Source organism: Eptesicus fuscus, chromosome 8 (assembly GCF_027574615.1).
Source record: "Eptesicus fuscus isolate TK198812 chromosome 8, DD_ASM_mEF_20220401, whole genome shotgun sequence".
Classification (NCBI taxonomy): domain Eukaryota; kingdom Metazoa; phylum Chordata; class Mammalia; order Chiroptera; family Vespertilionidae; genus Eptesicus; species Eptesicus fuscus.
Window position 1 is genome coordinate 31,495,311 of NC_072480.1, and position 14,389 is coordinate 31,509,699.

The window sequence follows — 14,389 nt, forward strand, 5'->3', positions numbered from 1 at the left end:
ATATGTCTGATGGCTATCTATCACCATACTAAGTTATTACTATACTAGAGGCCTGGTGCATGAAAATTCATGCACTGGAGGGGGGGGTCCCTCAGCCCAGCCTTCCCCCCTCACAGTTCAGGGTGGGAGGTGACCCAGGGGTGGGAGGTGACCCAGCGATCAGGGGAAGGCGACGCCTCCATCACACCTCTGCTGCTGCCACTGCCGGCAGCGCAAGCCTTGACCGGCCCTGGCTACCTGGGTCTCGGGCAGCCCTGGGCGGCTGGGCAGCCGCCATCTGAGGCTTGCCTGCACCACAGGCTCGCCCTGGGCAGCTGGGGGACTGATGAGACTGGGAGACTCAGGAGGCAACTGCGCACCTGCCACCCTAGCAGGGCTGAGGGGACTGGGCACTACCATCTTGTGGCTGTGGGCACCACAATCTTTGAGGGTGGGGCAGTCAATTAACATATTCCCTCCTTATTGGCTGTGGGCTCCGCCACCTTTGAGGGCAGGGCAGCAATTAACATATTCCCTCCTTACTGGCTGTGGGTGCTGCCATCTTTGAGGGTGGGGAAGTCAATTAGCATATTCCTCTTTATTAGATAGGATTATAGATTACATTAAAAAATCTGCATACACGCACACCCACATGGTTCAAACCTGCATTGTCCAAGGTTTAATGTTACTTTCCATCCATGGTTGGGAATCCATATATGTGGAGGACTGACTTAAGTTATACACTGATTTTCCACTGATCAGTACCCCTAAATCCCAGGTTATTCAAGAGTGTATTCACTATGCTATATATTACGTCCTTGTGACTTGTTGATTTTATAACTGAATATTTGTACCTCTCAATCCCCTTCACGTTTTTTGCCCATCCTGCACCACCACCACTATCCCCACCCCTCTGGCAACCATTGGTTTGTTCTCTTTATCTATGACTCTCTGTCTCATTCTGTGTGTGTGTGTGTGTAGATTCTAACTGAGATGACCCAGGACTCACAATGTCAGTGCCACCCTGGAAGGTAGGCTGGCTGGAGCTGGGACAAGCACAGAGCAAGGGGCCCATGGTGTGCATTTCTGGGGCCACACAGGTGGGACAGCTGGCTGAAGCTGGAGTGAGCCTGGGCCCGGACATGCTGCGGCAGCCTCGTAGGCCAGCTAAAGCACTTGGGCTGAACCCTTCCCAGCACCGTTTACATGGAGGGGGATGTAAACAAAGGCGCTCACCTGTGCTTTTATTTCTGAACAATTCCAGCTGCTCCTCACCCATTTGGCAGATACTTGAGGGTTAATAAATAGATTTCAATCACATATCATCTAGTTGCCCTTTAAACCCTGTTTTGTTTTTTATTTGTTTGTTTGTTTTGTTTTGTTTTTGCTGTGACCAGGGCAGGTGAGTCTGTGCACAGGGCCCTTGATATATTTTCGTGCTGCAGGGGTAGGGTTCTCCTAGTTACCATGTCTCCATCTTTCCTCCCCTTCTCTATGTGACACCTCTGTTGTTTGCTGTTCAGAAGCTGTTCAATCAGCTCTCAGTTCTTTGGGAGGAACTGCTGTATATGTAGGTGTATATTTGGTGTGTCCATGGGAGGAGGTGAATTCAGGGCCTTTATATTCCACCATAGTGACCTGCCTCCTGAAGGCACACTAGTTTTTGACTGTTATTGAAATGTTAAAATTGTAAGAAACTATGGGGGTATCTAACCAAGAAAGTTCTTTAAAATGTAAATATTACAGTCTATCCTAGTAAGTCACTAGAAATTAAAAAAAAAAATAGTTGCTTTAGAGTAACTGAAACTATTTTAGCATCTTTTATGGTCTTTTTAAGATACTGACTGAACTTTAAATCAGAAACCTATTATTTTGAGGAAAAATAATCCATAAAAGTAAGTTTACATGCTGAGGTAGGGAATATCATGAACAAACTTGACTTACCACATTTGGGTCTAAGATTAGTCTTACTATTTTATTAGTCTTAACAAAATTTCATTCAGAATCACTAAAATAGTGGCTTCTATTGTGGTGTGATATGTGTTACAATTCATAAGATATGGAGAGTGGTATTCAGTACTAACTAATCTTAGACCTTTCTCTGAACCTTGCCCTGGGCCCACAATTTATGGAGCCATGCTCTTGCCTTCTTTTAATTGTGCCCTAACTGATAGAATGAGGCACTTATAGGTCAAAGGAAACTACAAATTCAAGGCCTGCCCCCTGTTCCTATAAGCCCCATAGCAAGTAGAGCTAATTGGAACATGCAATTTCCTAGCCAAACAATCTTGAACGTATTTCAAGGCCTGCATACTCCTCATCCTTTCTCATGTTCTCCTTAAGGCTTACTACATTGACAATTGCTGGCTAGATGACATTTCTTTTCCAGGGATAAGGATGGATCTTGGATGTGTGTGAGGCCATTTTGATTGCAGCACACACTACAGCTGGGAAGAGAAAAGGGAAGACACAGGACTTACAGTGAAGGCCTGTGCACCCCATATCACCCAACTCCAGCAGAAAAATCCAAGAATTCCGAGAATTTGAAAATTCACAATTGACCTTCCAGGTCATGAATAAGCTTTATTTCTGTATTATGGGCTATAGATATATATTTCAAATAACTTTTTGTCTTGAATAATAAATTTAGATATTTACAAATGTAATATGTTAGACTTCATTTTTTCCCATTTACAACTCTTGGCCATAAAAATGAAAATCTCATTGTAATTCAGACTGCATACATAGTGAGTTGTTTCCTTCAGAACACAAAACTGAAAGATGCCCAACTTCTGTAAGGCTTAGTCTGGAAACTGACATAGCGTAACTTCTGCCATATCCTATTGGTCCAAGCAGGTTACAGGGCCAGCACTGGTTAGAAGAGGGGGGTTACACTAATCCATGAGTCATGGTTCACTGGGGGACACCAAAACCTCATAGGACATACTTAGTAAATTAACTAGAAGATGAGATAATTAACACAGTAAAAACTTAAGGTGTGTGTAATAATTAGGAGCCTAATGCAACTTTTCAATTATGAAGTAAAAAGTGTCATAAATTAGGAGGGAGATTTTTCACTGCCTTTCAGGTCCCAAATCAAGGTGTCAGCAAGCCTATTTACCTCTGATGGTCTGGATAGAACCATTTCTTGCCTCTTCTCAGCTTCTGGTAGTGGCTGTTAATCCTTGGTGTTCCTTGGTTTGCAACTACATTGCTTCAGTCTCACCTCGGCCATCACGTGGTGTCCTGCCTGTATGTCTGTATTCAGTGGCATTTTACCTTTCCAATAAGAACACCAGTTACATTGGATTATGGGTCCAACCTACTGCAATATGCCCTCATAGTTACTTAACAAATTATTCCTATGATGACTGTATATCCAAAAAAAGTCACTTTCTGAGCTACTAGAGAAAGGACTTCAACATACTTTTGGAGGGAGCCATAAACAACCCATAACTAATAATACTTATTCTAATAATTCTAACCTAGAAGGTGGAATGATGAAGTAGAGTTAAAGCTGTAATACTCACCTTGGCCAGGATTTGGGAAACGGGGCAGAAGCATTTGGTCATTTTTGTAGTTTAAGCAATTTTCCTTCCTCTGATATAGACATGATTATTGAGTGGTCTTGCTTTTGTTTGGATTCATCACAGTCAACAGAGTGGCCTTGTTCTATACAATGAATGTGCTCAACAGGGGAGCACTGTGGCCCAGCTGAGAGAGAAGCTTGTTCCTAGCAACATGAAGGCCTAGTTGATAACACCAGGCCGCTCCCAGTTTCAGGGATTACTTTGCTCTTTCTTGCTGTTATGACTAACAACAATAGAAGAGAGAATTATCGACATTTCCAAGCTAATTAAAGAATGAAAGTAAGGGAAAAGGAAAATAAAAGCTGACTATTCCTATAATAAATAGAATTTAAAGGGTTAGGTTTGGAGTTGGGGCAAAGCCTGTTAATGATGAGTTGTATTTTTCAATATTGTGAGTTGGTGGGGTGGTGGAATATTCAAATGAGAATGTAATTTAAATGTTAGAAATGTTATATGAAGCTCTAGAGAAATATTAGAAAATTTTAAAGATTGGATGAATTCACTACAGAGGACTATTTAGTAAGAAAAGAAATATGAACATGAAAGTTTGAAGAATATCTATATAGTAATGTGCCACTTAATGACAGAGATATGTTCTGAAAAATGTGTCATTAGGCAATTTTGTCATGTGCGAAGATCATAGAGTGTACTTACACAAACCCAGATGGTTTAGCCTACTACTCTAATTGTACATGCTATACTTTTATGTGACTAACGGTGCGGTAGATTATTTTACACCAGCATCACCACAAACATGCGGGTATGTGTTGTGCTACAGCATTATAATGGTAATAGCGTCACTAGCAGACATAGATTTTTTAGCTTCAATATAATCTTATGGGACCACCATCGCATATGGGTTTGTTGTTGACAGAAATGTCATTATGTGACACATGACTGTATGTAGTAAGGGCTTAGAAGAAAAAATGTAAGACAACTAAGAATACTATTAGTTACTCTGCACTGCCATAGAACTTCACCAATGGAAATATATTAGACTAGAGGCCCAGTGCATGAAATTCTGCACGAGGGTGGGGAGTGTCCCTCAGCACAGCCTGCGCCCTCTCGAAATCCGGGACCCCTCAGGTAGGGTCCCTAGGCCTGGCTGGCAATCAGGGCCCATGGGGCTTTCCTTCCCCCCACTGCTGGCAGCTGGCCCCACCCCTGCCAGTGCCACTGCTTGCCATCTGTGTGGCGCTTTCCCCCCTCCCTTGCCACCAGTCGCCTCCCTCTGCACACGACAGGCCTGGGGTGTGATCTCTTGGCTGGCCTGGACCTCCCTCTGTGAGGCGATCGCTGGTCAGCCCCATACACCCGCCACAGCAATGCTGGCCAGTGGCCTGAGCCTCCCTCTTTGGGGTGACTGATCATGGGGCAATGGCGGGCCCCCCAACCAATCGCATTGCACCCTCCTTCGCTGGCCTGGCGCCAATGCATGTCATAGCGTAGTCGTCCAGAGGGTTGTTCTGCTGTTTGGCCATTCAGTCTATTTGCGTATTAACGCTTTTACAGGCAGTCCTCAGGTTATGTCAGACTCGATGTACATCATTTCGTGGTTACATTGCCATCTCCCATTTATTTAAAAAAAAAAAAGTTCTGTCATTTTGACGTATGCACATATGTGCTTTATGTTTTTTTATTATTTATTTACCACAAGTAAAGGTCAGTAATTGTTATCTTTCTTTTAAATGTTTTTACTGTTTCACTTCATTACTGCTGTGTATGTGCTCCATGTGAGTGACATAGATGCTTATGTAGGTGGGTTCTGACTTACGGCCAAAATCATGTTACGTCAGACAGTAGGAACAGATCTCTGACGTAACCCGAGGACCGACGGTATTATTATAGATAAGATGACGTATAAGATCCTTAGAGTAAACGTGGACCAGTACGTAGGTGTATATTCAAAGAAAGTTTGTTCTCTAACAGAAATGTTTAAAGAACAACAAATTTTCTGCCTTTTGGTAAAGTCTCCAGGCAACAAGCTAGGCCCTTCTGGTCCTGAGAGACCGTGATTCTATGAGAGGTGGTGAAAGTGGCAGTAAGGCAGAAGATATAACATGGTCACTGATAGAGAGGTGGCTTATTGAAGCAAAATACAAAGCTTCTTTGTTCTTCCATGCATAAATGTTTTTAAAGAATAGAAGGGCAATTAACGAAGAGTGATGACATAAGAAATTAGATAATTGGGCAACATCTTTGGGTTAAGGTAAAAAAAATAGAATAAAAAGCACAGGTATACAAGTTAAATTTGGCACAATAAGGAACATCTCTTTAAGATAAAAGTTCAGGGGGAAATAAAAAGTAGGACTTTTTTTCATAGATGATTTTTGTTTTGTTTGTGACAAAGCCAAAGGGAATAAGAACCATGAGAAAAGATGCTTTCACATGGTAAAGTGTCCTCAGAATGGCATTAAATAAAACCATCTGTTGAAAGTGAAGGAACTGGAAGTGTTGAGGTGTCTGAGGCTTGGGGAATAAAATAACAGAAATACTGAAAATGTGGTGGGATGAAAAAAGAAAACCAAATAGATTTGAAATAATATACATATCTAGGCTGTCAAATCACAATAATGCTTTTCTCTAACTTTAACATGCAGAAGCTGACAAGGTGAATTTAGAGGTGATGCAGATTTTTCACTGGCATGAACAAACTACATCAATCAATAGCACGGGGAGAAAATTACTGGAAAGTGTTGCTCACATGGGCCTTAGAAAGGAGGAGTCCACGCAGCTTTAAAGCAATTGGGAATGTTAAGAGCACAGTTAGAGAAGTGGTTCAGCAGGAATGAGGTAATTGGCATATTTTACAAAATTGTAATCTGCTTGGTAGCAATATTCTTTTTAAAATTATTTTGTTTAATTAAGAGGGTTAAGTTGATATTTATTGAAATTAGCATTTGTACTTAATAACATACTAAAAAACCTCAGATAATTCATTGTCTTACATATGACAATAAGTTATGCTTGAGACAATATTTTAAGTACCTAGTATAACTTATTAATTTTTTTAATCAGAAATAATGCCAATTCAACTAGTAAAATAAAATATTAATTTTGCAACAGATCGAAAGTTAGCTTTAGAAACAAAGAATACCAGCAACAATACCTCTATTTGCTTAAAAAATGAGCAAATTCATTAATCTTCATTTATATTCTAGTTTAATAAAATGGCAATTATATGCACTGTAAATAAACTTGTTTAGTTTTATCCTCTGGGAATATGAGTGGAAGTGGAGAAAATACATAGCAATTGTCCAAAATCCGAAAGCATTTTTCAGGAGAAAATTGCTTCAATATATTTGAGGAAAATATGATACAATAGCTCCACAGTCAATTATATTTGATACAAATATATTGGTCAGCTTCATGTGGTGGGAACCACAGCGTGTTTGGAATTAATCACACTCAGATTCTGTTTCTTTTACTAACTAGCTGTGTAACCTTGAGTGTTTTAACCTTTTGGACATTCAATGACTCTCTGTAAAGTGATATCAATATTTATCTCTTAAAGTTATCAAGAAGATTAAATGGTTGCATACATAAATATGTGAAGTATAGTAGCTTTCACAAAGCAGATGCTAAAAAGTTGATGTTGCCAAATTCCATTTTTCCTCCGATTTCTTCAACGTACTTGATTTCCCCCCTTTCTGCAGGTCTTCTGTTCTACAGAAGACTCTGAGTGTATAGAGCTACCCAGCTTCCTCGTGTTATCACTCACATTGCTCTCTTTGTGTAGAACCCCTTGGGGACAGCGCAATGAGCACGTTGGTACACTTGGTCAAGGAAGGAGAGAGGAGGAAAAATGAGAATAATATGAAGCTTTGCAGAGGATGTCCATGTCCAAAAGTTATTTTAAAATGGAAACTAATGGGATTCATTGTGATTTCTAGTAATCCTTTGGGTGTTGTTGTTGTTTTATTGGTTGATATAGAAAGAACACTGGGCATACCTCCAAGTCAGCACCAGATGTGTTTGCCTGATGGCGCTAACATAGAGCTACTGCCAGAAGAACCAGAAGAAAATTGGTTTTGTATTTTTAAAACTATGGTCCATTTTGGGGGTGCTTATTTTACAAATAAGCCATGTCTTCCTGAATTTTTTTCTAAAGCCAGCATTTCTAATTCCTCCTCAGAGGCAACTGATTGTCACTCTTCGAAAATTAAAGGTGTCTCACAAATTCAGGCTGCATGCACTCATGTTATAAAACACACACACACACACACACACACACACACACACACACACACAACAACAACAACCTTAAACTGGCTCTAAAGTGTTGCACAGATATGCTCACTGGACCCTAATGACAGACTTAGGAAGGATGAGGGCAAGGGATATATTCCATCAGCACAGATATTCCTCTCATTTCTCAGTCTACAATCCAATATACTATTTGAATCAGGATGTCAGGAACTGAAAAAATATATTTAATGCTTGTTAAAAGAAGAGAAATGTTATCAATGATATTGCTGTCAACTTTGATGTTCACTTCTATAATATATCAAACCTGTGCAATTGGTCTATTTTCCTCATTTAGAAGTAAGATTCTTGTGTACAGCTATATCCTCTTTCAGTTTTATTTAGTAATTACCACAAACATACATGTGACTAGTACATAACTTCGACTGGAAAATTATTTTGATTCATGTGCTTATTTGAGTAGATAAGCTGGTGAAAGAAAGGAATATTACTTGGATAAGTTTTATATTAAATAAGTTATTTAGTTGTTTTTTTTTAATTTTATTGTTTAAAAGATTACATATAGTAGTATATATATCTCCTTTTTTTCCCTCCATTGACCTTCCCCCAGCCTCCCCTACCCTCTGTTGCATGCCCTCATCCCACCCTCCCCCAGTGTCTTGTGACCATTGGTTGTGCTTATATGCATGCATACAAGTCCTTTGGTTGACCTCTTTCTCCCCCTCCCCAACACTCCCCAGCCTTCCCGCTGTAATTTGACAGTCTCTTTGGTACTTTACTGCCTCTGTATCTATCTTTTTGTTCATCAGGTTATAATGTTCTTTATTTTCCATAAATGAGTGAAATCATGTTTTTAATCCTCACTGAGGGTATTTTTTTATGTTGTTTTATAGAGAGTGTGAGAGGGAGGGAGAGAGGGGAAGAGAGAGAGAGAGAAACACTGATACGAGAGATACACATCAACTGAAAACTTTGCTTTAACATTGCTCTAACCCTCTGACTAGGGCCTGGGAGTGAATCTGCAACCCAGGCATGTGCCCTTGACTGGAAATTGAGACCATGACCCTTTGGTATACAAGCTGACACTCTTAACCACCTGGAAACACTAGACAGAGCTCTTAATTCTTAAGAACAACTGATGACTCTTCCAATCATGTTGTTAATATTTTAAGGTACCCCAAAAACCTTATTTTGTGGGAATTCTTGACCTGAAAACACTGCTTGTAAAGTTGCTTTATTTCCACTCTCTTTGCTTAAAAAAACAACTGAACCAATTCATTCATCTTCATTTATATTCTAGTTTAATAAAATGGCAACTATATACCCTGTATATAAACTTGTTTACTTTTATCCTCTGGGAATTATGCTTGGAAGTGGAGAAAATACATAGAAATTGTGCAAAATCCCAAAGCATTTTTCAGGAGAAAACATATTAAATATATTATTATTTATTTCAGAGAGAAAGGGAGAGGGAGAGAGAGAGATAGAAACAACAAAGATGAGAGAGAATCATTGACTGGCCGCCTCCTGCATGCCCCACACTGGGGATCGAGCCCGCACTCCAGACATGTGCCCTTGACCGGAATCAAACCAGGGCCTTTCAGTACGCAGGCTGATGCTCTATCCACTGAACAAAACCAGCTAGGGCTCAAACTTCTTGACACTCAAAAATAAAGTAAGCCATCTGCTCTTCAAGTTCATTTAATGTTCCAAAGTATAAGATTTCTATCAGAGATCTGCAAATTGAACAGTGGTAACCAATTACTTGAATTAAGGGAGAGGTGAGAATGAATTATTTACTTTGAGAATTCCATATGGTCTTTGCCTTCTGTTTCTAACAGAGTGGGAAGGTTGTCCAAAAATGCTGAAGATGAGGGATAAAGAAGTCAAACACTAACTAAAATTATCATAGAAACAGCTTACTAACTGGGAATAAAAAGCAATGATCTCTCTCTCTCTCTCTCTCTCTCTCTCTCTCTCTCTCTCTCTCTCTCTGTCATCGCTATACACTGAGTGGCCAGATTATTATGATCTCTGAATGCATAATAATCTGGCCACTCAGTGTATATCCTATATAATAAAAGACTAATATGCAAATTGTCCCCTCGACCAGGAGTTCGACCAGCAGACAGGCTGGCCAACTGCCCATGTCCCCTTCCCCTGGCCAGGCTGGCCGGAATCCACCCATGCATGAATTCATGCACCGGGCCTCTGTGTGTGTGTGTGTGTGTGTGTGTGTGTGTGTGTGTGTATGTACACACACACACACACACACACACACACACACACACACACAAGAGGCCCGGTGCATGAAATTCGTGCACTCAGGGTGTGTGTGTGTGTGATTCCTCAGCCTGGCTTGTGCCCTCTCACAGTCTGGGAACCCTCAGGGAATGTCCAACTGACTTCTTAGTTCCACTCCCCTCGGGGAGTGGGCCTAAGCCAGCAGTCAGACATCCTTAGCACTGCTGCGGAGGTGGGAGAGGCTCCCGCCACTGCCACTGCGCTCACCAGCCATGAGCCCAGCATCTGGCTGGGCAGCACTCCCCCCTGGAAGTGCACTGACCACCAGGGGGCCGCTCCTGCATTGAGTGTCTGCCCCCTGGTGGTCAGTGTGCATCATAGTGACCAGTTGTCCTGCCATTTGGTTGATTTACATATTAGCCTTTTATTATATAGGATATACACTGAGTGGCCAGATTATTATGCAGTCAGAGATCATAATAATCTGGCCACTCAGTGTATACAGTATATACGATTTACATTCCTCCAGTCTAGATTTAAACTCCTGTTAGATATGACAGAAATCACTATTGTTGTAGTGGAAAGAGAAGTAGCATAAGAAGAATTTTATAGGTTTGAAGGCAAGAAGTTGAAATGTAGGAGACACATAGCTGCATTTTCTGGAGGCTTCAGGGGAGAGTCTATTTCCTTGCCCTTTATAGTAGATACTGTCTGCATTGGCTTGTGGCCCCTTCCTCACATTATGTCAAACACTCCTGTCTCTCTCTTATAAGGAACTGTGTAATTGCATTGGGCCCACCTGGGCAATCCCAGAAAACTTCTCCATCTCAATGCCCTTTACCACATCTGCAAGGTCCTAGTTACCAGGTGAGGTAACATATTTACCGATTCTGAGAGTTAGATCATGGACATCTTTAAGGGACCAATATTGAGATTACTGCATTATGCTCTTGGATATTACACAAAAGGTATAATAGAAAATGAATTATTTGATTCTGTTAGTATATGCATACATATTTTTATATCATAGGATCACTCAATAAATTAGACCATATAAATTGTGTAGTTAAATGAAACACTTGACAATATGCTATCCACTTTAATTCCCTTGTCAAATAATTGCACATGTTATGCTTAAGTGATTCTATTAATAAATTTGTAATGAGCTAAGACACTCCTGTGGGAGGTTATATTCATCATAAGACATGGTATAGAAACAGTTGCATTTTAGTCCTAATTTATTAAATCAGTGATGCAAGTTACTTTTATAAGTAACTTTTATACTCTACCATTACTTTTAATGTATAGATAGTTATAAATAAATTGTAATCTAAAAAAAAAGATTGTAAACATTTTTAACGTTAAATTATGTTTGTATACTAATAAATGTCCCTTTAATGGGATTTATAGATCATTTTAAATATATGTTAGTTATTATTATTAGTATAATTCTCATGTTCAACTTCCTCTTATAAGAACAGGGTTAAGTCCTCCTATAGGCACTAGCAAAAGTAGGTGAGAAAGCATTTCTCTCCTTCTATTCCTTTATTTCTGCTAACAACATGATATTAATTTGTGCAGATAAATTAAGAGTTCTGTAGTAAAATGATAATTTTCTAAAGAATTACAATGGATTTAAAAATTTAATGTTCCAGTAACCAAAAATTTCACCTAAGAAAATTAGAGAAATAGGAGCAATTGAAGCCTAAAGCTGATAGAACAAAATAATTAATAAAAATTAGAGCAAAATCAATGATCTTGGAAACAGAAAAAGTTAGGGGGAAAAGTCACTATATTGTTCTTTGAAAAGATCAATTGGGGTTCCAGTCAAGATAGGGGTATGGTTAAATGTGGTACTTGAATCCTCCCACAACCACATCAAAATTTAACTATACCACAGAACAACCATCATTCAGAACTGCCTGAAATCTAGCTGAACAGAAGTCCTACAACTAAGGATTTAAAAAAGAAGCCACATCAAGACTGGTAGAAGAGGTGGATGTGTGGAATGGGCTGGTCCCACACTGATGTGTGGCAGATGAAGATGGGGAGGGATATCTTGGCTGTGGAGGTTCCTCTTGAGGAGTGAGCAGTCCCAGCTCCACATCAGGCCCCCTAGCCCCGTGGTTGGCAAACAGAGGCTTGCGAGCCACATGCGGCACTTTGGCCCCTTGAGTGTGGCTCTTCCACAAAATACCATGACCTGGGCAAGTCTATTTTGAAGAATTGGTGTTAGAAGAAGTTTAACTTTAAAAAATTTGGCTCTCAAAAGAAATTTCAATCATTGTACTGTTGATATTTGGCTCTGTTCACTAATGAGTTTGCTGACCACTGCCCTAGCCCAATGTTCCAGGGTCAGGAAGAGAAGTCTCCCAAACTTCTGGCTGTAAAAACCATCAGAGACTGTGGCTGAGTAAGACAGAGGGTTTCTGAAGTCCCAGACATTCCTCTTAAAGGGTCCACACAGGGACTTACTCAGACTCATGTACTCTGAGCTCCAGTGCTGGAGAAATAGGCACTAAGGACATATGGGAGGAACAGGAATATCTGGCATCAAGCATGAGCTGGAGGGGCAGCTTTTTCATATGGAAATGCTGGTAGAGGGCATTGTTTTTTTCTGAGCCACCCACAGAGCTAGTAGGCAGGCAAGTATCTGAGCCTCCATCAACCTGGCTAACACTGTATACCAGGCCCTGTTGATTCCCTGAGACACCACCCCAACCAATGTGTATGCCCACCCAAGCAGCTTCCAGTTCCTTTTCCATTCAAATGACCTATCTGGTTTCATGCTTTGGACTTTTCTAAAATGTCTCAAACAAGCAGCATCTGGCCTCAGCGTGCTGTGTATCTCTTGCTAAGTAGCCCTAGATCCAGCACTAGTGGCAGCCATCTGCAGATCACTCTGTAGCTCATGCCACGTGGCCCATGGCAGGGCACAGGTGGATGACCTTGGTTTGTACCTCCTAGGAGGCTCCCAAGCCATCACATCTGGTGAACAGCTTCAGACCATGTGGAAGCACCATTTAACCTTGTCCACAAGGGACACACTCAAGGAATGGACTCAGCAGCTACCAGAGCCACATTGATGTAAGTCCTGCTTCATGGAGTTGGCCCCTGATCAGCTGATTCTCCACAGTGGTCACAGCCTATCTCACAGCCTAGGGATCAGGGAGTAAATCCCTCCCATTGAGGTGCCAATAGAAATCAAGGCTCAACTACCACAGAAAGGTGCACAGAGCCACACAGGAGGTACACATGGAGCATCCAGTTCTGGTGATCTAAGAGACTGTATCACTGGACCCTACAGGTCACCTACTACATACTATAAGAGCACTCTACCAAGCCCAGGAGACACAGCTCTACCTAATACATAGAAACAAACACAGGTTGTCTGTCAAAATGAGATAAAGAAACATCTCAAATGAAAGAACAGAACTCCCAGAAAAGAATTAAACAAAATGAAGATAAGCAATCCATTAGATGCAGAGTTCAAAATACTGGTTGTAAGCATGTTCAATGAGCTCAGGGAAAGAGTAGAATCACTTACTGAGAACTTAAACAGAGATAGGAAACATAAAACAGTACCACAGAAATAAATACCTTAACTGAAATAAAGCATGCATAACAGGGAATCAAGAGTGAAGTAGATGAAGCAGAGGATCAAATCAGAGATTTGGAAAATTATAAAGCAGAAAACATCAAATCAGAACAACAACAACAAAAAGAATTTTTTAAAAATGAGGATAGTTTAAGTGGCCTCTGGGACAACGTCACATCATGGGGATGCCAAAAGGAGAATAGAGAGAGTGTCATCCCAAAGAGCCAAAGTTGTGAGTTTGATCTTCAGTTAAGGAACATACAAGAATCAACCAATAAATAAAATTACCATTTCTATACATAACTTGGAGCCTGGATTTGGTATCTTACCCCTAAACATTTCCAAAATTCTGAGGAATTTTAACCTTTTGCACTTGGATGTCAAGTGCAAATTACTCTTTGAATGTATCAATAATTTGAAATATAAAAAATCCAAATAAATAAGTTTTATGAAAAGAAACTCCAGTTTTTTATTCTACTGCTGCGCTTTGTAAAATCTGGGGTATTTAAAAAATTAAATCCCGAGTAGAATAAAGGAATCGAGAAAAAAGCAAGTGAGTGCAAAGGGTTAATTGATTGGGTAATTCTTCAGAACAGCAGGGTATGATGATAGAGAAGGAAACCAAAGCTCTGTAGCCCAAGATGGACATAGATTCTTCAGTCAAGTGTTCTGTCAGCCTGCCTATTTCTTTAACTATTTCATTTCTTATATTAAGAAAACATATAAGCACATCTCACAAAGAAAATCAACACTGTGATGGTTAAAATATATC